This window comes from Vidua macroura, chromosome 21 (genome assembly GCF_024509145.1).
Source record: "Vidua macroura isolate BioBank_ID:100142 chromosome 21, ASM2450914v1, whole genome shotgun sequence".
NCBI classification, from domain to species: domain Eukaryota; kingdom Metazoa; phylum Chordata; class Aves; order Passeriformes; family Viduidae; genus Vidua; species Vidua macroura.
The window spans coordinates 6,758,613-6,785,080 of record NC_071591.1 but is presented as its reverse complement, the minus strand read 5'-3'; positions in this window follow the sequence as shown (position 1 = coordinate 6,785,080).

The window sequence follows — 26,468 nt, the reverse complement described above, 5'->3', positions numbered from 1 at the left end:
ATAATGGTGAAATTGTTCAGCATCTGAAACAGGCAGTCCCCAGATCTCCACGTAGCATGCGCCTCCTTACAGAGATCAAGGCAAGCAGAAAGAAACGAGATATTTAACAGAGGAATCTCTGCATCCCATTGCATACTAATTAGACACCAGACACAGATTCATCAGGGGAAGCAGAGGGAGGAAGGAGGGGAAAAAAATATCTTGGCAAGACAACGTTGCATTTCAATCTTTCACCTTCACTGGGTAATGGGATGTGATGGAACATTAAAACAAACAAACAGCTTTTGGTGTTTACAAGAAATGTTTAAATAGGAGCTCATGAGCCAGAGGTGCTCCACAGAACATCTGGAGTAGTGGAAAACAATGCGATTACGCAGATGAGTCACATTCATTAGGCTATAAAACCCCCAGTAATGAACGCACGAGAGGGACTTTCACGTAGATTGTCATCTACAGAAAAAAAAAAAAATACCCAAGCCAACAAACCCCTAGATAATAAACTTGGCAGTCCTTTCCCTGCCCACCCCCTCTCCCTCATCCCCTTTGGAATGAGATTCCCAGTGTAATTGCAAAGCTTCCTGCGTGCAGCTCTAGCCCTGTGTGAGAGGCAGAGGCTCAGATCCCTGTAGGGGCGGTGGCTGGGGAGGAGAAAAGGGATGTGGGATGTGGGGATGCAGCTCAGCCATCCCTGGAACGAGACATTCAGCACCTTCCTCTTCCCTGCACACCCATCACGAGCCATGGTGTGGGATACTGCTGGTCCATATGGCCCACTCCAGATGATCTGACAGTGCAGACACCTCTCAGGCAGGAAAAAATATGATTTAAGGGACATCATGGGTGAAACAAGTTAAAAGGACCTTTTCTTCACACAGTGGGTGCTTCAGCTGTGCAGCTCCTCACCACACTGGATGCTGAAGTTTTCATGCATCAAAGGGAGGTGGGTGGTAAAACAATCTATTGACAGCTTTTACTCAAAAGCTACAAAAGTTCTGAATTTAGACCAGAGAGGCTCAGAGGTGCACATTGCCAGGGACAAGAAAGGTGCAGTCAGAAGCAGCACTAAGACTGCCCAGCTCTGATACTCGCAATGAGACATGGCACAGGGCTATGTGGGCACTTGGCACAGCCCAGCCTGGCACTTTATTGCTCAAATATTTCACCTTCAGTGACTTGTGGAAGCTGAATATGCATCAGGAATGGAAACTGGGCACTGTCACCAAGTCATTCCTCACAAAACACTGGTCAGCAAAGAGTCAGAAATTTCAGTCATGGCCACAGGACTACTAATGCAGCAGCCAAAGGAGAAAAGAGCCCCTTAACCTTTTCTAGCAAATCTCAGTGAGATTTCTTTGAAGAAGCTCCCCGAATGTCTGGGCTGCCTCCCCTAAAACTTGTCTCCAGCCACCTCTTTCTCACCAGCACATCAGCAATGGCAGAATTTTCCTCAAGGCAAGGTTAACAGTAGCCTGGACAGATTTTTCAGGATCTTTTATTATATTAGAATTACTGGATGTTTTCAGCTAAACTGAAGAGCATCTCAGCCACTTTTTTAGCTCATTCTTGAACACAGATGTTGTTTAAAAAACTCTCTTGTGGCTTTTATCCATTGGTGCTTCCTGGGTAATGTATCCTCACTTCCTGAAAGTCCTCATTACTCAGAGGATTCTTTTTTCTTAAAGGCCCATTTATAGAGTTGGCACCTTTTTTTTTTTTCCTTTCCAGTAGATCTATTTCCCCCTGGACTATATCTGTCTGGGGAGATCTCATTCAAGGACAATTGGGCTTCAGATTAGGAAATCAGACTGCTAAATCCCTTAGTTATCTTTGAAAATCCCATCCTTGAAGCTTAAGTCAGATGAGAGCTTCTCTGCTTTCTGTAATTTTCTGGTTTTCTACTCCATTTCTGAAAGGATTTCTTTTCTCATGGGCAGAAGACTGTGACCTTCATAGAGAAATGAAATCAGTTCAACAGAATAAACAATAATTAAATTTTCATACGAAAATATATTTTCAATTTTCTGTTTCTCACTGAGGGTTAAATAACTAAATCATTGCAATTTCTTTATTTTCTTTGCCTTTTGAGGGAAAACAATTACCTGAGCTGTTTATTTACATTTCACTCCCAGCATGTATTAGATTTGCTCATTCTTGGCACTGCATCTGGAGTGGCACTTGAGGAATGGTGACCTTGGGGATCTTTCCCCAGCTTAGACCTTACTGGCCACATCTCCCATCACTCTTTTGCTTCTCACCAGTTCACCCTCCCTATCTGTGGCATGAATTAATTCATATTGATGGAGTGCTTTGAGATCTTTACATAAGTACCAAGCCTGCTGCTGAGAGAAAACTCACGGGTGTCCTCTGGTACTTGGGCTTGAAGGTTTGAGAGATCTCCCAGTGCTGAGTCCAGGGTTCCTGGCAGAGGGAGCTCAGGGCAGAGGCACAAGAGCAGATGTCACAGAATCACGGACTCACAGCCTGGGCTGCATTGGAAGGCACCTCAGAGGACCATCTACTTCCAGCACTCCAGGTGGGATCTCACCAGAGATATCTCCCCAAACTCCACAGAATGGGTTGTAGGTGGCTGCAAAACTCTTATCCTGCACCAGCCCAGGAGGATTGTAGGAAATAAACTAAATCAGTCTCATTTTTAAATGAGGGCACATCAAGGCACATGGCTATTTAAGGGTGGAGTTAGTTGAAAGGAGGCGGTGCTGTGCTGTTTTTCTGAGATTGCAGGGATGAACAGTGGTACCTTTCAATGTGAATGAGGTGGAAATTTTAGCCTGGTTGTGAGAAGGGAAGGAGAATGTGTCAGACAGTTTCAAAATTAGGTGTCTGCTTTGCTCTTCCCACAGCTGCTCACTACAGCTTTGTGCCATTCACATTCTCTGGACAGAGAGACATAATTCTGTCTCTCAGGAGAAGCACAGAGAGAAGAAGGGAAAACAATCTTTATCTCTGCTCCTTTGTTTTCCCCATGTGGAATGTGGTGTGGAGATTGTTTACCTGCAGTGACTGCTGGGTTGGATTCTGGTGAAGGTTGTTTGGGGTCAGTGACCAATGGGATCCAGCTGTGGTTTGGGCTCTCAGCAGAGAGTCAGGAGTTTGAGTTAGGTAAGTAAGAAATAAGTATGAAGAATAATACAGTAACTCTTTAAAGAGTATATTAATGTAATGTAGTATACTTTTAATAAAGCTATCCTTCAGCCTTCTGATCTGGAGCCAGACATCATTATTGCTTCCCACATCTGGGGTTCGCTGCATTTTTACTGTACAGCTTCAAACTGAAAAGATGAGAATATTCAAGAAGTAGCTAAATGGGGCACTTTTGGCAGTTTCAGAATGTTTGGGACAGTTTTATTTTTAGTATCAATGGATTGAAAAACTTGTCAAAATGGCCACACTCCTGGGGAACAAAACCACAGCAGGGCACACAAACCTGCCTGGTCTCAGGTGAGCTGGTACCTGCCTGTGCTCAGACCCTGCTGTGCTTCCCCACCTGCCATTCCCTGTGGATATTGATCCATTCATCACAGAGTGTTACTTGCAGAGATTAATTGCATCCTTCTCCACATCCCAGACAGATCCAGAATGAATCAGGAGTCTCTCAGGCAGGAACCTGGATGTGCCTTTGCATCTCCTTCCTGCCTGGCAGCCAGCCCAAGCTCCCAAAGCACCAGGACAGTCAGACACTCAGTCCCTGACAAACAGCCCTCATCCTCTTCCACCGAGAGCAGAGACCACCAGGCCACGACAGAGCTCAGGGAGAGAACCTCAGTTTCCTGTTTTCCCTAAATCTGGGTGTAGAGAGGAGAGAGGCTCCATCCCCTGCAGGGCAAGGGGCCACACTCCCCCAGACATCAGCTCACCACTGCCTCAGCCTGACACTGTCACCGTGCTCCCGGGATAACAGACCTGATGGATTTCACACTTTAAGGCTTTTGCTTTGAAAGAGTCTCAGCTTTTATCTTAGCAAAGTACAGCTTTTTAACCTAAAAATAGCCCGCCCAAGCTCCTTCCATCCGAACAGCAGAAGATGAGCTGGCAACTCTCAATTTTTGGTGCTTCTCTATCAGAGAGATGAAACATTTTCCCTATAATCCTACAAATGGAATGTTTAGGGTTTCAGAGGTTACTGGAATTTTCCCTGGCAGCTGGTCAAATATGTGATCCCATTAGAGCTTCTTTGATGAGGAAGTGTAGCTTGACTCAGAGAGAAAATGAGTACAGGAGGGGAGAGCATGTCAAAGGAAAATGAGAAGTAGAGAGAACAGGAAGGAGAAAAAACCTACATAAACAAAGAATTCTAATGTACCACACTCTGCCTCTTCACAGAGGAAGACAGGAAATTGCATCCAAAACTCGCATAAATGCCCAAACTCTGATTATGAATGAGGAAGAAGCAGCTCTGCTCTCTCTCTGTGAGGAAATAAGATCATTGTGGTGCCTTTTCCATCTCTGAGAGGCCAGGGAAGGCCGGGAATTGTTTCTTTCCCACTGGCAGGGCTTGTGGACCCGAGCAGGAGAAAGCACCTGGCAACCTGGGATTAAAAAAAAAAGAATTCAGTTGCTGCTGGATGCCAGGCTCGATGCTGAGTGCTTGTCAGTTCACTTAGCACCACACATAGAGCCCGAGTCAGAGCAGCCCTTTTTGTTAGCAAGAGAAAAGGACAAGGGACGTGTTTTACACGCTCCATTGTGGAGCTGTGAATGGCTCTGCGGTACACAATGCTCGGGGGCTGCGCGGGGTTTGTTCTGCACATCCCGCTGCTGCAGCCACTCCAAAGAGCCTCATTAACCCTGGCAGGAGGGGAGGGTGCGGGTCCTCTGCTGCCCAGCCCGGCTGCTGCACAGATTTGTGTCCAAACTCAAAAAACGGGCTGCTCCATCCTGTTGGAAAACCCCAGCTCTACAGAGACGGGGCAGCTGAGAGGCGTTTTAAAAGATTTTATTCTGTTATCAGTCTCGTAGAAGGGTGAGACATAAGAGATGTAAAACTCAATGCCATTCGATCAGAAGCCACCCTATTTCCTGGTTATTATACCTTATAAATGTTTTTCAGCCTATTAGCTTTGCCACACAATACTGCCAACGTTTCTAACACCAATCACCTCTTCTTTTAATCACCTATTATTCTACCCCACGAGGTCTTGCTGCAATGCATCTTTCACAGCTCTAGTTCTCCAGAATATCTGGTCTTTTTGCAAGGCCGTCGTTTGAAACTTGTTTCTGGTTCAATCTCTCTCTCAACAATGCCAGATCTATCCCATGGCCTTCCTAAGCCAGCACACCTCATCTCAGAGTTTGCATGCACCTGTTCAAGGCCGTGTGAGCTTTCTGTCAGGTTTTGAGAATCCTTCACAAATCCAGTTCTCACACTGCCCCATGGGCAGGAGATCCTCTACAGGCACACCCGTGGCTGCTCTCCATCAGGAGATCCATCAGGAGATCCATCAGGAGATGTCTGTGCTTCCCATAGCTCCAGCATGCTACTCTCAGGGGAGGGCCAGATCCTTCCTTAGGAGAGGTGTTCTGTTTCAGTAGCTGCCTTTTTTCAATTTTTTTTTTTTTTTTTTTTTGTCATCAGATTTACCCATGAGCTAGAAATGAAGTTCCTGGCATTTCTATCAGAGTGACAAGGCATCAGGACTTATTCTGGCATGGTTTTTTACCTAAATGGATGCTCCTTCCCTTCTCTCTGGTATAAATGAGGAATCATTTGTCAGTAAATTAGGCAATGTGCATTCAGATTAAAAAGAAAACTTTTCCCACCCCCTCCTTCCCCCTAGTTTTGACCCGTGTTGAGGTTAACCCTAACAATCACACCCATCCCCAGCACCCTCAGCAGGGTACACCTCCTCCAAACCTGCCAGCATCACTGCAGGTGTCATTGTCACATAAACTGCTTTCTTCACACTGGGGCAGGATGGAAAATCCTCCTACCAAAATTGGTTTAAATCTCTTGGCTCTGAGAAGCAACAAACTTTTTTATTTTTGTACTGTGCCTGACAAAATGATCATTCCTTAAAACCCAGCAGAACAAAATCCACGTCCCTGCTCCCTCCTTGCAGCTCTGCTCTCCTCAGGTAAGCAACACTAAACCAGATTTATCCCTCCAAAGGAAATCTTGGGAAAGGGGGCAGATGGGCTGCCAGCTCACGCTCCCATCACAGTGGCAGCTCCACAGTGCCACGGGGAAGCAGCAGCACTCCACGCTTGTGTTAATTAGCAGGAGGACTGCTATGGCTCTGAAGGCCCAGAAGGAGCAGATCTGAGGGGTGCAGGCTGCTCCTGCATCACCTGTTTTTGGATCAGAACCCCAGTGTAGCTCAGAGCAGCACCAGCCCCGCGGGTTCAGCCGTGCCAGGGACACGAAGAATGTGGGAAATGCTGCAAATCCACCCAGCTCAGGAGCAGGGTGCCATTCCAAGTGGCAAGACCTGTTCAGCAGGGATTTAGGAGCCCTGTGGAGGCGTTCAGTGCTGTCTGCTTTCTCCAAGCCCACCAAGCAGCCGGCAGGAGAGCTCATGGCCCCTCCGCTGGAGCACTCCAAAGGCTCTGCACTGGCCAGGCTGTTCTGCTCGGGAAAAAAAGGATTAAAGTGGGTTGTCTCTCGTGGTAAAGGTGGGCTCGTGTTTCCTAGGAGGAAAAGGGCTCAGCACAAGACTGGAAACAACCATGTTCCCTCCTGTCTGTCTGTCTGTCTGTCTGCATGTGAGTCCATGCATGCAGCTTATGCAGACACCTCTGTGTAAATTATCATTTATCTCTAGGTCAGTGTCTGCATCTCCCCAGCAGCCAAGCTTCAATGGCTGGGTTTAAAATAAACCAGTGAGTTTACCTCGTTTTTAGGCAGTTCGGGGTGCCTCAGTCACACCCTAGCACACTTCACCCTCTCACACTCATTGACACCCTCTCACACTCAGTCCTATAAATAAAAGCCTCACCACGACAGGAAATATCTTCTGATTAGCACCCCAGACACAGTCTCCTGGCTGCCTTCCACTCCTTCCCATTGGCAGAGAGCTGGAGGCTCTTTAATTTTTTTCTTGCAACATTCCCTTAAAGACCCATCGATGTTTTGTTAAGAACATTTGCAATGAGGAGGAGGGGAAAAAAAAGGCATCCAGTGGAAGGTGTCAGATGGTGGCAGGAGATAAATCATGTGCCTTCCTTTCCCTGACCCACTACTGAAGGGTAGTAAAAACAGGCTCTCAAAAACACCCAGTTCTTCACTGTTACAGCTGGAAAAGGCCTCTTAGATCATGCAGCCCAGCTCCCTGCCTCTGGGATAACTCCCTGGTGAACACTTTATGCTGTTTTGTCCAGCCTAATTATCCATCCCTGCTCTTAATGGGATGGAGCACCAAACTCTCTGGACTGCCTCCATCCCACAGGATTCTTTTATTGCTCTTCCCTTCCTGGTGGCTTCTAGGAAGTTTGGAGACTACATCATTTTAGGCTCTGACACATTAGGCCCTTAAAGAATGTCCTCATGATCTCACACTTCAGTGCAACATGCAGACTGTAGCTTGAATGTGGGGACCTTTGTGCATTAACAAAAGAGCAAACCTTTTAGAACCGTTAAGGAAAAGATTTTGCTGTTCTGTGGTTTAAACTGGGGATTGGAGGTTTCTCTATCTCCCCAAAATACAAAAGTTCATGTGTGTGCCTGCAGACACAAACATAAGCACACACACCTCTGCCTGTGCTGCAGCTGCAGCTCTTTATTTACACACTGTTGTATGTAGGTGAGCGTTCACACAGGCATGAATACACTCCGTGGCACAAAGTCTCAGCCTGACAAGCAGCTTGGTTTTTCTCCTCTCATTTCCCTCATGCCCAGCAGCCTGAGGCCAGCAAAAAGTCTGTCATGTCATGGCAAAGCTCTCATGATAGTTCCAGGCTGGTCTAAACTCCTGTCCTGCCCTCCTTGTGCACTGAGTGCCTCTGATCAGGCTTCACTTTACTACATCTGGCACCTGCCTTTCATTGCCAGACTGATTTCCAAATGAAAGCAGGCTTGTGTCTGCTGTCTCAGACTGTCTTTTTGTCACAGTAGTCGAGGAGATGAGGTTTTGATGTGTTTCATAAAAATGTCATCAGGTAATGGAGAGAGTGCTGCTAATGAACCTCAGCCCTTGATTAGCCAGCAGAGCATGCTCATGAATCAGGGATGCAGCAAATGCACCATCCAAGGAAGAGTCAGCGGTGAGTCCTGGGGACAAAAATCTTGGGGTCAGGCTCCCTCCAGCCCATTTCCCACAGAGCCACCCCCAGCTGGCTCCCACCAGGCTGGCAGCTCAGCTCTCCCTGTGCTCTCAGGGAACACCTCTCTCACTCACAGGGAGGAGGGAGAATCCTCATTCCCAGCAGAGGACTCAGAGAAGGAAATGTCCCCCCTGCCCTCCACTGTTAGCTTCCAGGGAACTCCTCTCTTGTACCAGGAAGTTCCCCACTATCCCCATTTCTCTCCTTGCTGGTCCATAGGCACCTGATCCAGCATGTGTGTCAGGGCTTTCCTATAATTACAGTCTCCCCCACTGTCTTTCCAAAATTCTTCACTTCAGACGTTCATGTAAATCTGTTCTGCAGTCACACAGTGCTTCAAATTAAACTTTGAAATGTTTCCTTTTAGCCTTTTAACTCATTCCTGCAAGGGGGGGGGGGGGGGGGGGGCAGAGTGGGGTTTTCACTGCTGTGTCAGGGAGGCCTGGGTCATGAGAGAGGAGAGGACTCTGCTGCCCATGTTCAGGAATCTTCTTTCACTCAGAAATCCATCAGTCCTTGCTTTATGTGTCTGTCGTGCCACACAGGTAAAAACTCCTGAGTTCCCAACGAGTCTATCTGCAGTAGAAAACCCCCAAATCCTTTCATTCTAGTCCTAAGAAACCAAAACTTCGATTTCTGACTTATCTGTCTCCTAAAGACACAGGCAACTACTCAAAGTGCAAAACCTTCATCAGCTTGTGTTATCCTTGGGCACAGAAAACAGAGAAATGGTGTCAGTAACAGGCAAAGGAAGGGAAAGGCCACTGCTCTCCATCCCTGTGCTCTGCTGACACCCCTGAGCCTCCACAGCTGGACCTGCCCAGGGCAGCTGGACCAGCCAGAGCCTTTTCCCCGCCAGTGCCATCCTGCTGGTGCCTTTCCCCCCAGCTGCCAGGCAGTGCCACTTCCAGACTGAGAGCACCAGCAAACCCCAAGCTGTTGACACCAGGGGCACAGGAGGCTGTGCTCACCCGGCAGTGACGAGATGGGCAGCACCCAGCAGAGCCTCCCAGGCAGCAGGCAGGGCTTGCTGTGCCTCCAGGGCTGCCTGCCCTGGTGACAGGAGCCAGGTCTCCTGCCTGGTCCTCCTCCATGCTTGGCTGAGGCAGCAGGAACCATGTGCTGAGTCTGCTTCAGCTGGGAATTACACTTTGCATATCTTACATCTATCAGTGTAAAAATAGGATGTATGAATAAAGGGTGTTAAAATTGCCACCTCAGTCTGATTTCTCATGCTGTGTAATATAACATATGGCAGAGACTGAACTCCAAGGGAGAGCTCGGCAAGCAAGCAGACAGATAAGTTGTTTAACCGTTTCAGCACCTTGGACATGGTCTGGGGCTCTGCAGGGGGAGGAGGTGCGCGAGTAAATGCGGGCGGCAGCTTCAGCCTCATCTGCACATCAGGCACGAGAGCAGAGCAGAGCTCTGACCCCAGCAAGCTCAGCGACAAGGCCCAGGCGAATGGTGCGAGCACCACGGAGCAGCATCACCTCATCCAGCTCCCCTCACTGGCTGCCTCCTCTGGCCGCAGCTGCCCCTTCCCTCCAGAGGGTCCCAGCAATCCTGGCTGCACACTGCCCCAGCCGGTTTACAAGGACAGTGCTGCGCTAATGAAGCTCATCAGAAAGGGGTTAGGACAAGGAAAATGCTGCTGCTGTTTGACTTGCAGCTGAAAATTTGGGATGAGACTGCCAAAATCATTCCTGCACAGAGCAAAGAGTGGCAAGAGTGGACGGGTGCAGAGGGAGTCTGTCAGCAGTGGTTCTGGGCCAAGAGGGCCCTACTTTCCCAGTTGAAATCACTGAGATTTACAGAAGTGCTTGAACAGACACCACATCCCTCAAAGCTGCTTAATGCAAAAGGGAGAGAAAGGGGAGAGGACACAGAATCATAGAATCATAGAATTATTGAGTCACAGAGTGACAGAATCACAGAGGATGGAATCACTCATGGAATCACTGAACCACAGAGCCATAGAACCACAGAATCACAGAGTCATGGGATCACAGGACTATTGAATCACTAAAGTTGGAAAAGACCTCCAAGATCATCCTGCCCAGTCTTTGACTGAACACCACTCCGTGAACTAAAGTAGAGCAGAGTGCCACGTTGAGTCATTTCTTGAACACCGCCAGGGGTGGTGACTCCAAAACCTCCGTGGGCAGCCCATCCCAATGCTTGACAACCCTTTCCATGAAGAAGAAATTCTTCCAAATGTTCAACCTGAACCTCTTCTGGCACAGCTTGAGGCCGTTTCCTCTTGTTTCTTCTTGAAGAGGCCAATCCCCACCTGGCTGCCCCCTCTTGTCACAGGGTTGTGGAGAGTGAGGTAGTCTCCCCTGAAATTTCATGACTGGGAATCAAATCAGGACCACAGCAGCGAGAGTGTTGAATCCCAGCCACTAGAAATAGTTCCTCAGATTCAGTCAAACCCCTAGAGTCAGGATCATTAATTTTAAAGCAGCATTTGATGGAAAAAGATAATGATGGGTCAAATTTCAATAGGACACTGGCCCCCTAGCCATGAGCTGGGTCATCCCTTGGGTGCTGCAATGGAGGGAAAAGCATGCTCCACATAAAATGGGTTTGGCTAAAGCTTTTTGTCATCCAGCAGTGGATGCTGGATGGCATAAATTTATGATTTATAATTTATTATTCATTATAGTAGATGCTGGCGGCATAAAAAGCGCTGAATACCCTCGGGAATCTTCAGCACATTGGGCATAGATGGGATCCCGCACATGAGCAGCCAGGGGTGCACAGAGGGTCTGCCTGCTGCTCATGGGGATTCTGCCAAACTGAAGAAAGGGTTAAGAGGAGTCCCATGTCCTGCCCACCTCAGTACTTGGACCTTGCCTGTGTGAATGAAATTGTTCCTATAACAGATTGCAGAAAAAGAAGAGGGGGGTGGGGATTTGGCCATTCCAGCACACTGGCTTGTGGACTCTTTAATTTCTTTTTTTTCCCTCCTGTTCAAGTTCTGCCTTGTCAGGTTTAATGGGTAGTGTTTGTAATTCAGGTAGCAAATTGATTTTTGAAAGTACTCTGTCCCTATTCAGTCCACGTTACCAAAGATCCTGCATTAATTATGCACTGATATTGATGTTTTTGTCATACAAGGTCTAGTGTCACTATATACAGAACTTGCTTCTTCCTTGTTAAAAATGTTTCAGAATGTGGCCTTAGGAAAGATACTGCGTGTCACTCTCAGGATCAAAGATAACCTGGCAAGGAAATACTCTATTAGTAGTGAAATTCATGTACCTTTCCTCTACCAGCTTCCTTAGAAGGAGCACAGCAAAGGTTGGTGAGCAGAGAGCAGGACCAGAAGATCCTCCAAGGAGAATTGAGCTGTCAGCACTGTGCGAGCTAATAGGAAGGGACAGCAGTTTCAGGAGGCACATGGTAAATGGAGACAAGGAAAAGCAGTAGTTCACACCTCATGGTCTGTGGGAGCGTGTCCTGGCTGCTCAGCCACCTTTCCTTTTGCTGGGAGATGGGGATTCCTGCCCAAGGGCTCCTCCTGCTCTCCAACACCTCAGGGAAGCACCAACCCTGGCAGCACTGCTGGAAAACATCCGGGGCTTTGTGTGCACCACAAACCCAGTGCAAGCCAACAATCTGATAGCCTTGTGGGGAAAAAAATAAAAATTGAAAGAGAGAAAGGGAGTCAGATCCCCTTTTGGAACAGTATTAACAAGAGTGTCGTAGGAAAGGCACAGGAGGTAATTATTCTGCTCTATTTGCTGCTGGTCAGATCTCAGCTGGAATATTGTGCACGCTTCTGGGCACCAACCCACAAGAAGGATGTAGACAAACTGGAATGAGTCCAGAGGAGAACAACAAGAATGATTAGATGTTTTGAAAATGTGATTTAAGAAAGACTGAAAGAAACAGGCTTGTGGCGTCCAGGAATGAGAAGACTAAATTGGAAACCTGATAACAGTATTTCAATTTATAGGAGGTCATTAGAAAGAAGATGTTGTTCAGTTTTACACACCGGGGAAGAATAATAAAAAACAAATTAATTTCAGATGCAGGAAAAATGTTACAATTTTGAAGACAGTGAAGTAATCAAACAAATACATGAGGAGATAAAAAAGGTTTTTAAGGATCTGATGAACAAACATCCACCACATAAACCCATTGTGCATCTGAAGCTGCCTCCATGAAGTGGAAAGAAAAAAAAAATTTATTTCTCTATGTATCATCCACCTCAGTGCCTGTAATTTGATTTTTGGTTAGTGTGACACATTGTGGTGAGATTCTCCAAATCATTCCAGGACAGACGTGTTCATAGCCCTCAGGTGGGATTTGCCCATTGCTAGGGACCACCTGATAGAACCCAACCCCAACAGTCACGGATCCCTCAGCTCTGGGCTGGCTTCAGAGAATAGGTCCAGACAGGAAGGTTGATATTTAAACCATTCATTGGTTTTTATCAACTGTTCATTTCTCTAGGACTTCAAAACTGGGATAAACCTGGTTTGTAGGTGACAGGGAAAAGCAGTGCCATGAGACTTATATTTATCACTTATTAGAGATGGAATCTTGTTGCACTTTGTATCTGCTGAGGTAGCCATAAAACCCCAGTTTAATAACCATGTACCTGCATAATAAACACATCTATAAAATTCTCCTCTTGAAGCTGGTGACTTGTGGAATAATTTGAAACCCTCAGACCTGCATTTCCCAAGGAGCTCAGGCTCCTGCCTCAGCATCAGTTCTCACAAGCTGCAGTCCTGGTGCAGGCCCCCCATCAATGAAATCTCATTAGCATCACTCTGCCAAATTAAATGGATTAAAGTTGGGAAGCAGCTGGAGTACAGAGCAGTCACATTGACTGTTGCCTTAGGTTAGATGGAAATTAGCTGGCTTCAGGCTCCCTGTTGCATTTGGCACTGGCCACAGTGGCCAGGCAGTGCAGGGGCTTTGCTTCTTGTTCACAGAGGAAATTCTGTGTCTGTGCTGGAGCTGCTCCATGGTGAGGGAACTCACCTGGTGATGGTCGTGCACAGCAAACAGCAGAAAAAAGAGTAAAAAAGAGCAAAAAGTAACTGCTAGACAGGTTTCTTCATCAGGGCTATTAAATGATCCACATTTCATGGATGCTCCTTTGGGCTGGGATTTTCATCCTGTGTACAGGAGCATTACTTCTTTGCTTGGCTAGAAACTTGTATCAAGTATTCCCATCAAAGCTTCTCCTGGCTAACTCAGCTGTTCCTGGTGAGGATTAAAACCTTCATGTTTGAAGGACTCCAGGGACTGAATTACCTGGGCTAAATAAACATTCTTTTCCATGAGAGCATGGATTTGGGAGGATAAACAGCAAACATTCTTTAGCCATGTCTGGATCATTTCAGACTGGGATCCAAAGCTGTGGGCCTAGGAGTGGGAAGGGACTGGGGAAAGACAAAGGGAAATGGGCAGTGGTTCCATGAATCCATCTGAGAGAAAAACAGAAAAATAAAATGGAGCCTCTAGAATAAGCACAAAGGCTCGAAGGGAAGTGTTCAGATGGCCTAAATTCTACATAAATCTCTAAGTCCCTAAGCATAATGTCTCCTTATTGACTAGGGATATGTGAAGGCCTAAAACCAGCCAATAAGAAAGTCATGAAGGCTTAGGTGGAATTTAGGCCACCTAAATATATACAAAAATCTTCATAAAGATGGCCTTAATCCCACATGGACACCCCTCCCTCACCTTTTAGCTCTAGGCGACCGTGAGCCTTTGTCATAAGCTGAAAAACAGTTTGTTGGGAATGCTGCAAGAGGTAAAACATCAACCCTCTGTCTCAATGAAGCATTTTCTGGAACTGAGAAGATTCTTAGGTCCTTATGCCCATCACTTCTCTAACAAACTGCAAGACCAGACACCTTTGAACTTGGGTATCTCCAGCCTCCAGATTCACATCTTCTCCAACTGTGATTCAGAATTAGGAATTCCCAGATAGGAAATTTGGATTTGGATGCAAATTTCTCTGAGCCACTCAGATCTGGAAGTGCTGGGTGTCTCCATCTCCATCCTTAACTTTCTTCTGGGAGCATTTTTTTTTTTGCCTGTTCTGCTTCATTCACACACATACTTCTGTGATGCTGCTTGTACCTATTGAAAACCCCAATTTTCCTGTTGTCCTCCAGCAAATGACCCCTCCATTACTGACCATGGTGCCTCTCCTTCTCCAAATGGTCATGGTGGAAGCGAAGGAGGTTGGAACTCAGGAGACATCTTCTGTATGGGAGGAGAAGGTAGAGAACTGGGGATACTCTATTTTATCAAGATTTCTCTTCTGGGGCCTGCATTTTACCCAGCCCTTGGCTGAGCTCTGCAGGAAGAGCCCAGCCTCTAGCAAATAATTTCTCTCTGCAAGCACAGGGATCATGGGCTGGCCCTCAGTAAGAAATCATCTGTAGGCCACTTTCCTGTGTTCCTTTGTTGCATCAGGGGATAAGCAGAGAGAAAATGCTCCTGATTAATACAAAGACATGCCTCTTCCCTTGGGGGCATCTCTGTGGCTTCCTATTGACTGGAACAAAGACAAAGAGTGTGAAATTCAATTCAAGAGTCCACACTGCAAAACAAGGGCAGGAAAGTTGTGCTAGGGGAGCATTAAGTGATAAATCTTTTTTTTTTTTTTTTTTTTTTTTTTCCTTAGTGTGGCATTTTTCCCTTCAAACCATTCCTAATCCCTTGACTTTCTGTTCATGAATAGATTGAATTTTTCACTATGACATTGCCTAAAGACAATGAGCGATTTCACAACAAATGATTTATGTACTGGGATCTAGAGAGATTTTTGCTCATAAAAACACTCTAGCCATTTATCTTGATCTCCTGATACATCAGTGCCACGGCTGTGTGTCTCTAAATTAACTGTAGATTAAACAATTCAAACCAGTTGAAAAGTGTAAATGTGAGAGAAAAGCTCAACGAAAGTAGTTCAATCAATTTCCATGATTGGATTCTTATCAAGACAAAAATGTGAGCAGTTTCCATTGGCCATTTCAGGGTAAACAAGCCAGGAGGTAAATAGACTCCAGGCATCTGTGAGCTATATCATGTGTGCAAGGGAGTAGCTTTAAATAAAGCAAACAAGCTTGAGTTTCCACCGGGGTAGGCGGCTGTGATGCTGAGTAAAGTTACTTTGCAGAATGTTTGGGGGGCATTTTCTTTTTTTTCCTTGACAATTGCTGGGAGGTAGAAAAAGGGAATGACTGCAGTAATTCAGCAGCATGAAACATAAAACAAGAAATCAGAAGAGAAATGAAAAAGGGGAGCTCTGCATAAAAGAGGAAGAACTCTACAGCGGACTACAATTTCTTGGGAGAAGTGAGAGGGGGAAGGCTTGTCTCTGCAGAGCTTCAAACAACCTTTCCTGGCATCCAGGGGCAATGTGAATATGCAGCTCAGCCCAATTTGTCTTTTCAGCTTGAGCCTTGTCTATGTTCAACTTTTTCCACCCCTCTGCATTCAGCATGCAGCAAGCACACACACACTCGTAGGTCCAGGCTTAATTCTGGTTACCCACGTGAACTCACACTAATTCCATTAGTTTGGTTTTCCCCTGGCAACAGAAAATCAACACAAACTCCCCCTTGCCAGTCGCTGCTGCTTCTATCAAGGCTTTGTCTAGACACAGGACAAGGCAGGGGAGGCTCAACACAATAAATGCATCTGAAGCTCGCAGCCTTTCAGTTTTGTGAACTGTTTTTTCTCCTATTAAGCTCTGATGGAAGTGTCAAGAGAGACGTGGCCTCTTCTGGAGTCACATGCACAGAGCTGTGCCCTCAAGAGCAGGGTGTGCAGAGGAAGCAGCACAGTGACTAATTTCTCCCGGTGCACGAGGGCTGCAGCCTGATCTGCCTCAATCAAGTTCAGCTAATTTGGAAATGATGAGTCGGATGAAGCAAGCTGCAAGGCAGTGTGAGCAGGTCCCAAACTTGGAATTGAGGTATGTAGCTAATAGAGGCATGTAATCCATGCTAATATGGTGTGAAGGTTGAAAGGGACTCTGACACAAGCTCGGGGAAACAGAACTGGAGACTGTGAGGCAAAAAAAAAAAAAATTCTGCCTTTCATACCATGTTCCTCACCTTCTTCCTCCCTTAAAGGTACTGGGGTTTGCACACAATTTCTACATCAGGAGGTGAGTGAGCACCAGAGGGCCAGAGCTGCTCTCTGTGCACGCTGTGTGAGCTGCTCAGTGGGAAAGTACAGCAGTGCCCTCCACAGGAGAGCTCCACATGCCGTGGACATGGGGGCACGGGGTCAGCCAGGCGACACCACACTACCCCAAATTATCTCAACAGGGTTGCATTCCTGGTGGGATCTGAGAAATTGGACTTTTTCTCACCCTCAGCACCATGGCTGAGGCTCTCTTTGGTCCTGAATTCCATCCAGCTCACCTGCTACTGGCTGTGCTGCACAGCAAAAGGACAACTGTGGCATTCCTGAATGTTCAGTGCTTTCTCCACAGGTGAATATATATCCCAGATAAACAGACTGATCTCTCCACCTCCACACAGGCAAACCTTCCATCCCCACCAGCTCCAGAAGGAGTTTGGTGAGTAAAAAGTCCTGAGAAAGTTGAGACAGAAACGAGCATGGAGTTTAGTAAGGGCCAAAAGGAAGGTGACACCTAACTGGGAAGACACCACGGAAATGGAATTGTGCAGATATGGACTGCAGCAGTCAGCAGAGGGCTTTGCCTGCAGCAGGCGTGTGACCTGCAGCCAGAGCTGGTTCTGCCCACTGGAGATGGATCAAACTGCTGGTGACACTGCTGGGTGGCATCAGGCCCACCTTTCTGCAGGTGATCTGCAGTCTGTCCCCAATCTTCCTGCTCCCTGTCACCATCTATGCACCCGTGGTGTCCATACAAATGGTTTACTTCCAGTTGCACAGCTAATGGGGTGGCTTTATTCACAGCTAAATGGAATATTTAAGCACACTTAGGAAAGCTGTGCCTCAGCACTGGCTGCAGCGTGTGTCTGAGGCAGAAGAGCTGCAGGCAGGCAGTCACTGCTTGGGCTGAGCCCTAATCTCCCCATATTTGACATTTCAGAGGGCAGTGCAGCAGAGTTTCAGGTCTGTCCCAGTCCCATTCTATGAGCTTACCAAGCTCCCATGGGACTTTAGCAGGTGGCACCACGAGGTGCACACCCCTCACACACCTGTGGTGTGCACAGAAAACATTTAGAGCTGTTCCATCACATCCCCACGGGGGTACTGGCTCTCCCCCACTGCCAGCAGTGCCAGCAGCCCTGCAGTGTGCCTGCTCCAGCCTCAGTCTCCATGGAAAACTGCAGCACCCTGACCTCAGCACAGGAGGCTTTCGCTTCCATATAGTTTTGCATTCTACTGAACAGCTTAATGATGCTTTTTGTGAGGCCAGACAGGGACCAGGAAAACCTTTAAGGCAGCAAAAATGACTCAGGGATTAAAGCAAGAGTGATTTCTTCTTTCCTTTAGTCTACTTGGGGATGGGGAATGGACATTTCAAGGAAGGAGCTCAGAGGGAACCACTCACTGCAGTCAGGATAGCTGTGGCAAAGCTGACATCTGAGAGCAAGGCAGGTGAGACCACACAGCTTCCAGACTGGTGGCCACGAGTTCCTCCTGGCACTGGCAGAGGAAAGGTTGACCCCTTTCCGGGACAAATTGCCCTCACTGCTTGCAGGGCTGCAGCAGTGTGAAAGCAGCTGGAGAGGAGGGACATTCTGAAAGTGCTTCAGGTGGCCAAAGCTTGCACTTAACGCTGCAAGCAAGGCTGGTGCCTCAGGTTTTAGCTTTTATATTTTTCAGATTCTGTGCTGCTTTAGTGTGTACTACTGAGCTTCACATGAGGGGATGGTGAGCTCTCTTTACAGAGTGGGGAGACAAAACAATTCCTTCTCTAGCTGGGGACCAAGGACAAATGATCCAAATCTCAGGCCCAGGAGCACAGACAATGTGGAATGAAGAGAGAAAAACAAGCAGGATGGGACTGCATGGGCCAAAGCTGGAATGGGACAATGAACTGCAAGGTGCAAATGGAGCAGAGCTGATCCCAGTGAGAGCCCCCGGGAGCGCTCGTGCATTTTGGGACCATTTTGGTTCCTCTTGGCTGCAGCCCTGGCTGGGCTCTGGTGCTGCCCAAGGTGGATCCATGGAGGAGATCCTTGGAATAAATCCCTGCTTTATTCTGTAGCTCTGCCCAGCCCCTGCTCTAGGGCAGCCATCACAAGGCATCAGGATGAGCTCCAGGGGCTGAGTGGGGAAGGGGATTGCTTTCTTTGCAGAAAAGCTGCATTTATAACTTCAGTCTGCTTGTCCCTCTGCTTTTTGTGCTTTTGGTGTGGCTTTCAAGGGGTGAGGCAGCCTTCATCTGGTTTCACATTAAACTTCAGCTAAGGAGTGCTCAGGTGCACAGATGGGGAAGATTTTTCTGCTCCTGCAGCAGGAGAAGAACCAGGGGACTGGGCTGATCACAGGGGTTTTGTTCATATGCCAGGGCTGGAGAGGCTGTCACCAGCCTGGCTGAGTCAAATGGGCTTTGCCTGGATGATGGCAGCAGTGTGGACAGACCCAGGCATAAAGGCTCAATCATGCCATTGCTGATTTGGGTCATTAATATGAGCCCAGGGAGCTGCTGACTCACAGGCAAAAGCTGAGAATTGCAAAAGCAGGATCTGTCTGCCCGAGTGCAAAGCCACTGAGGGAATTGAGAGGTTTCTGGGCAGACCAGCAGATAGAAAGTAACATCCCTGTCTAGCAGAAGGATTTTCTAGGCATTTAAGGTTTTCAAGTAGCATCAAACTAACAGCACGGCAGAAAGAACAGCAGTAACAAAGAGGAGTTTATTTAAGCATCAGCAAAATACACAGTGCTGAAGCTCTGGAAATGTTTCCCTTAAGTTCCTTTTCCTGTAATCTGCAAAACATTATTGCAATTGTCACATTTATTTAAGAAAACACTAGGTTCTGTTTACACTTTAAAATATGCAGATTTTTTCTTTTTCTTTTTTTTTTTTTTAAGTTGTATGCCCCAGGAGTCTAAGTAACACAAATGGAAATAACATGAACCTTGCCCATTAGCAAGGGGCTTTTACTGCAAACACAAGCAGCACACCACAGAAGCTTTGAGTTATTCTGTGCTCAGGGTATGTTGAGGAGGAGGAAGGCAGAGATTGTTTGCAGGACCAGGGTTTAGCTCAGAGCAGAGTGAACTCAGGTGAAACTGAGCCAGGCTGATGGATAAGAGCTGATAGCAGCACAAACCCCACCCAGAGGCTGTGCTGTATGTTGCCTTATGATGACTTGATTTAATAGGACACTTTACAGTTTTCCTAAGAGAAGGCCAGAGCCCAGTCCAGAAGGAAAATATAAAATTAAACAGGGGAAAACCTAGTTTTATCTATTCTCCCCTTTGTGCCAGTAAATACAATCCAAGCCAACACCATAAAAGGATCTGGCTGGAAACTGCACCGTGCTCCTCCAAGGAGCATCCCACAGATTCTGCAGTGCCTCCTCCATCCTGGCTGTGGTTTAGGGTATTTGTGACCTGTGGGGCAGTTCTGGGACAGGCAGGATGACTGTGGCAGACCATGGGGCTGAAAGAAGGGCTCCTGTATCCTATTCACCCCTGTTATTCTCAGAGCTCATACAAGACCAAAAGCAGCTCAGGGTAAAGGTTAGCATTGTATTGAACAGAAGTTTGGGGGCTGCATCCTGCTCTACCCCTGCTGGTGCATTTTTCAGGGATCAGCACTGCATCTCTCTTTGGCAGGGGGCTGATCTGGAGCCTGCATCTGTCCCTGCCCCCTCACCAGGCCTGGATGCTTCCCCCAGCCCAGAGGGGTCCTGGCAGTGCAAGATCTTCCCACACTGCAGGGAATGCCTGGGCCTGGCAGGGATCTCTGGCAGGAATGTTGTGAGTGACATGGGTTCTGCCTCCCCTCACCTTTCCAGATCCTGTGGCAGTGAATATTCATGTGGTTGATGCTGGGCTTCACTGAGCAGCCATGCCAGGGGAGCAGGAGTGGACTTCAAGGCACCTCCAGGCTGGATGCATCTCCTCTCCCCAGGAATTCATTTATGGAATAAGAAGAGACCTTTTTCCACTAAGTGAATATATAATGGTGCAGTCCATACATTTATACATAATCCCCTGCAAACAAGGCCCTATTTAGGACAAGATCAGACTATGCATCTCCCAGCAGGGGTTGCATTAGCAATTCATTTCATAGCATAAAAGGAGTGTATGGAGACAATCATCCATAGCCTGAATAAAACACTGGAGGAGAAGCCAGGAACCAAGAGAGGGAAAGGATGATTTCTTTGAAAGTAAAGTAAAAATATAAATTAAAAAAAAAAAAAAAAAGGAAAAAATCCAAGAAGAAAAAAGAGAGAGAGAAAATACAGCTCTCAGAAAAGCAATCCAAGAGATAGGAAATCCAATCTGTTTATTATTCTGGGTTGATGAAAGGAGAGGAAAGTTCAATGGAAATAGGACTAGTGAACTCAAAGGATGTATGGAAAGAGCTTGGGAGGGGAAGGAGAAGATGTTAACAAAGACACATACAAATGTACGTGTCTGTGTGTGTTTATGTGTGTGTGTACACAGCCTAGAAGTGACCAGAAAGAATCTGAGGGAAAAGAAAAGGATTTAGAAATCCTGCCTGTTAAAAAATGTATTCTGCCTCCAGGATACACAGAATGGAAAATAATAAATTCGGGAAAGTAGAAATGGGAAGGTGGCATTAGGGCAAGAAGGAGGGAGAGAAAAGGAAGAGGCAAAGGATAGGAAAGGTAAAGTGAAGACTTGTTTACTCTCTCTAATAGCCCAGACCATTCCAAGGTGAGTGTGGGATCAGGCAGCCATCAAAAGCTTTCTGAGACAGAATAAAGCACATGCCTGCTAGCATCATTTGTCTTTTCCTCTATTTAATGGCCTTGTTTACATGAGGGCCAACGATTTCAGATGAAACAACTCCTGTGTGCTAAATTTGTGGCTGCCTGACAGAAGAGAGAACAAAGCTCCGGAGGAATGGAGTGCTCCATAATCTCCTACCAGAAACCTCTTTGAAACCAAAGGAAAACACAAAAGCAGACCAAAGGCAGTGATAATCTGCCCTAAATTCCCCTCATGACGTTCCTCTGTCCTCCAAAAGAATCAGTCCTGCACACCCAAAACACCACACCAGCCCTCCTCAAAGAGATTTAAGTGCTGGCTGAGGTGTTGGAGCCACTTGATGCTGCTCTGCTCTGTGCTTAGAGCAGCTCCAGTGCTTGGCAATGCTGACATAAACCTTCCTCCTGTTCAAAATGACTGCAAAAGGATTGAGAGAAAAATCATTCAACACCCAAAGCCTCTTGTTCTTCACAATGCACCTCTTCGAAATGGCTGGCAGAACCCCTCAGCAAATGGTGCTCACAACTTCCCTTTTCTTTGTGCTGTTTGGGTTTCATCTGCTCATGAAGAAAGTTGTAGGAAGAAACTTTTCCCTCTTCTCCCCCCATCAAGCAGCAGGCACTTTAAATATGCATAATTAAACATTAAGGGACTGAAAGCAAAGGTCTCAATCTTATATTGAAAGCACCTGTGTCAGTGAGATGCTGCATGCAAAAGGGGAACCTCTGCCTTCGAGTCCCTCCAACAGTACTCACAGCCCTCTTCCCCAGGACACAGCAGATGCCTGTTTCATGGCACAACTCCTCCACAGAGCAGTCTCCAGCCTAAAGGCTGCTCTTCACAGAATTCACAGAACCACTGGGTTGGAAGAGACCTTCGAGATCATTGAGTCCAACCCAGCCCCAACCCCTCACCTAAACCCTGGCACCCAGTGCCACATCCAGGCTTGTTTTAAACACACCCAGGGATGGTGACTGCACCACCTCCCTGGGCAGCCATTCCAGAACTTTATCACCCTTTCTGTAAAAAACCTTTTCCTAATATCCAACCTAAATTTCCCTTGGCACAGCTTGAGACTGAGTCCTCTGGTTCTCTCAGTGCTGCCTGGAGAAAGAGCCCAACCCCACCTGGCCACAGCCACCTTTCAGGGAGCTGTAGAGAGGGATAAAGGCATCCCTGAGTTGTGGATTTCTGTCTTTCTCTCGGGGTTCCTATGGGTCAGGGTGACCCCAAGAGAGATCCAAAAAGAATCTTTGCTTCCTTAGACCGAACATCGCTGAAGAAGAGGTCTTTGAATGCTTCCAGTTGCTTTTCCAAGGTTGTTTATTATTTCTTATCTATAATATTTTCTCTCTGACCTGCCGAGATCCTCTCAGCAAGGCAGCCATGGCATTCTGCTCTGCCCTGTCGGGCAGTGTTTATCTTTTTTATCAGAAGTTATGTACACTATGTTTACAATTTATTACCAATACCTAACATTTATGTTGGACAGTGTGTCCCTACCTTAAACCAATAGAAAAGTGTCACCATCACAGCAAGACATGGAGGGCAAGAAGAACAAGAAGAAGGTCAGGACATGCCCAAATCCCTCCATCTTGTCCCCTGAACCCCTTATCTTAAAAACCCCAAAATTCTATTTTTCCACCCTGTGTTAGTTTAAATATTACACGACTCAAACCCTTGTGACTTTTAATTCCTCATCCAGAGTCGACAGTTTTCCATGGGCTAAAATCGAAGCCACAGGTGGTTTTGACTTCTTGCCAGGGTCTCTGAGACCCCTGCCAGGGTCTTGAGACAGCCAGGGCAGCCAGAGGGATGAACTGGACTCCGACACTGAGTCTCCTTTTCTCCAGGCAAAACAACCCCAGCTCCCTCAGTTCTTCACAGGGTTTGTGTTCTCAGCTCCTCACCAGCCTTCTTGCTCCCTCCAGTGCCAACCTGAGTGACTGTGGCCCAAGCTTTGCTCCAAACACACCCCACAGAGCTGCCCCCTCCCTGCCAGCTCTGCTTCTGCCTGGCCCTGGTCATTCACACCAACAACTCTTCTGAGAAAACCACTAATTAAAGGCATGAGATGGTTAAACTTCTGCTAATCAAGACAAATGAACCAAGTCTCGAGTGTGTGATAGTGGAGCAGACTCGCTCCTTCCTCCACACCAGCCAGCCTTCAATTACAAAGCTCTGATATTATGGTGAAATATTTCCCCCAAAGCCCCATTCAGCAGCCCCTGGTTATGGTTCTCCTGGTCCGTGGTGTTTATTTAGCACTAGGGGAGGGTTTTGCCAGAGGAACATGGAGTGTCCAAATGTTAACGAGCCCATTAAGGATGGGCAATGTAATCGGGCCAGACACTCACTGATTGGCAGCAGGACAGATCAAAAATTCCGGGAAAAACGTGCCACTTTGCCCAGCTGCAGTGACACATAGATTTAGGAGAAGAGCTCCAAGGCAAAGGACAGACTCCAGACCGGGAGCCTTTCCCAGAAAATTACTGAGAGTGAAACAAGGGAACCACTGCCTCTTTTTAGAAGCCTAAAAACAGAGAGAAAACACGGAGTTGGAGATTTGAACCGAAGGAGGATTGGGCCCTGTTTTCACCCTCTGTAGAAATCAAAGGACTTAGCAAAATGCAGATAGCATGAACCAAAGCAGAAACTGAGCAACTGAGTTGGAAGCAAACTGTCCTGACCTCTATTACACTTCAGAGTTGTTGATTTAACTGCTGTGTTTTCAAACATCTAATTTGCACCCTCAGGTCACCAATATAAAGCTGCCAGAGGGAGGCAATTGGAAATAAAAGAGTATTCTTGGCTGGAGCAGAGAGAGAGAGTTAGAAAAGTAGCAAGACTTGCTGTAAACTTAAAATCTGATGGTGTGAGTGACCCTTGCTGCTGCTGAATCAATGCTTGCTTGGGGTTTTCTTTGCAGATAACCTACAGATCATATTTTTACGACTCTAGTGTTTAGGAAGAGAGCAGGGAAGTGTGTCTGTGTAGCCAAAACCCAACTCTGACCTTCTCCCAGAGTGAGGTGGCTCCTCTGCCTAGGACCAGGACTGTCACAGAGACATTCTTCTTTCTTTCAGGATTTTTCATAGAGCAGCACAGGGGACAGAAAGAGAAAACTATTTATATTTCTGCTCCTTGTTTTTCTCATGTGGAATGTGTTTGGAGAATTGTTTACCTGGGGTGATTGCTTGGTTGGATTCTGGTGAGGATTGTTTGAGCCTGGTGGCCAATCCAATCCATCTGTGGCTGGACTCTCGCCAGGAGGGTCACGAGTTGTGAGTGAGTAGATATGGTAGTTAGAACAAGTAGGTTTGTAGCTTTAGTATCTCCTTTAAATAGTATATTAATGTATTATAGTATAATTCTAATAAAGAAATCATTCAGCCTTCTGAACTGAAGTCAGACACCGTCATTTCTTCCCACCGGGTTCACCTGCATTTACAATACAGGACCAGCATTATCTCCTCGCAGCACCCATCCAGCGCAGCCTAACACCCCAGTGTGAGGACACGCCGTGCCTGCCAGGGCCAGCAGTGCCCTTGGGGGCAGTGGAATCCCCAGACACCAGGGGCAGAGCAATGCGGGATTTGCCGCTCGGCAGGCGGGTGCAGCGCGGCTCTCCCGGCACGGGGCTCCGTGTGGGCACCATTGCCGGCACAGCTGCTGTTTCAGCTGCTTGTCACAGCTCTGATGCTGAGCTTCACCCTGCTGGGAGCTGGCCAGGGAACAGACCTCATCTTCACTGCTTGTGCTGCCGCAGGGCAGCAGAGCTGGTGGCTGCTGGACAAGCTCAGGCTCTGGCGGAGCTGGGCTCTGGCCCGAGCAGCCCCTTGGTTTGTTGTCACTTCTGGGAGCTGCGAGATCAGTCAAGCAGCCACGACTTCTGTCAGGCACCAGATCCTTCGCTTTGCCTGGTTTAACCCTCCGGCCTGCCAGTTCACCTGTGGTTTTACTCACACGTGAGGGCACTGTCAGGACACAAACCCTTGTCCATCTGGAAGACAAATGGCTAATTAGCTGATAAGGGAGGGAAAGAATGATCTGTCAAATTGTTCTCCCAGTTTTGGGCAGCACACTGGCAGCCTGAGTTTGAACCAGGTTGAAAAAGGGCCATTGTTTTGGAGGCTATTGAGTGGAGGCAAAGCCCCTGAGAAGATTTGAGGGAAGGAGTTCTTTAAGAAAGCAAACACTGGGTGAGCCATCTCTGCGCTGCACAAGTTGGACAAGTCTTTGGCTACCCTGCCACAGAAGGGTTTTGAGGGTCCTCTGAATGGCAGCATCACTTCAGGACAGGATCACACAGCGCTCCTGGATCTTCAGTCCCATCCTATGGTGGCATCACAGCGCAGCAGGGTCCCAGACTTCCAACTGCACATCCAAAAAGAACAGTTTGTGCCACTATCAAAAACAACTCTTTGATCTCCTTGACATCGATGCAGCAAACATCCCACTCCGGTGCAATCTTGCATAAAAGAGAAGCTTCTTGCTGCTCAATCACACTGCTTTTAATAGCTTTTTGAATGCAAACATCCTCAGCTTTTATTTCAGTTTAATCTGCCAATTTTTCTAAGTCTTTATCACACTTTATCAAACAGTGTATCAGTGTGAGATATCCAACCCCCTCCCCTCAGGCACCTCTGAAATTGAAATCCCAGGAAGACAGCAGCTTCTTTCATATTTTAATTATTTTAACATTTTCCTTTAGTAGCCTCAGCATTATTATGACTTGTTTTTCTCTCTGGAACAGGGCTGTGATCCCACACTGGGTGGGAAATTTGTTTGTCTAGAGGAAAATAGCAGAATGCCTCTAATGCATTAGATATGGATTAGAGAAATTGTGTTTGGGAAATACATAATCTCTTGGTAAAAGGGGAAAAATAAAAAGCCTATTTCATTTTGGCTCCAATTTGTTTTTCCCCAATTATAATTTTTAATGAAAAAGTGTGTTTTAACCACACGGGTGCTGCCTAATGTGCCAAGTGTTAGGTATAAATTGCATCTCCACTAATGTCTCTTCATTCTTCACAATTGAGGGCTCTGATTCAGGAAAACATTTAACCACATGTTTAAATCCATCCTTCCTGCAGAAGACACTCATGTGTAGAATTAACTTGAGGTGTCCTGGGATTTGTTCATGTACTTAAAGTTTGAGACACTGAAATATTTCTCAATTTTCAGACTGTCTGATGGTTTACCACCACGTAGTCTGGTACATCAGGCACTAAAATTGACACTGAAACTCACGGCAGATTTGCCAGGTGTCACCTTGGCTCTAGTATAGAACC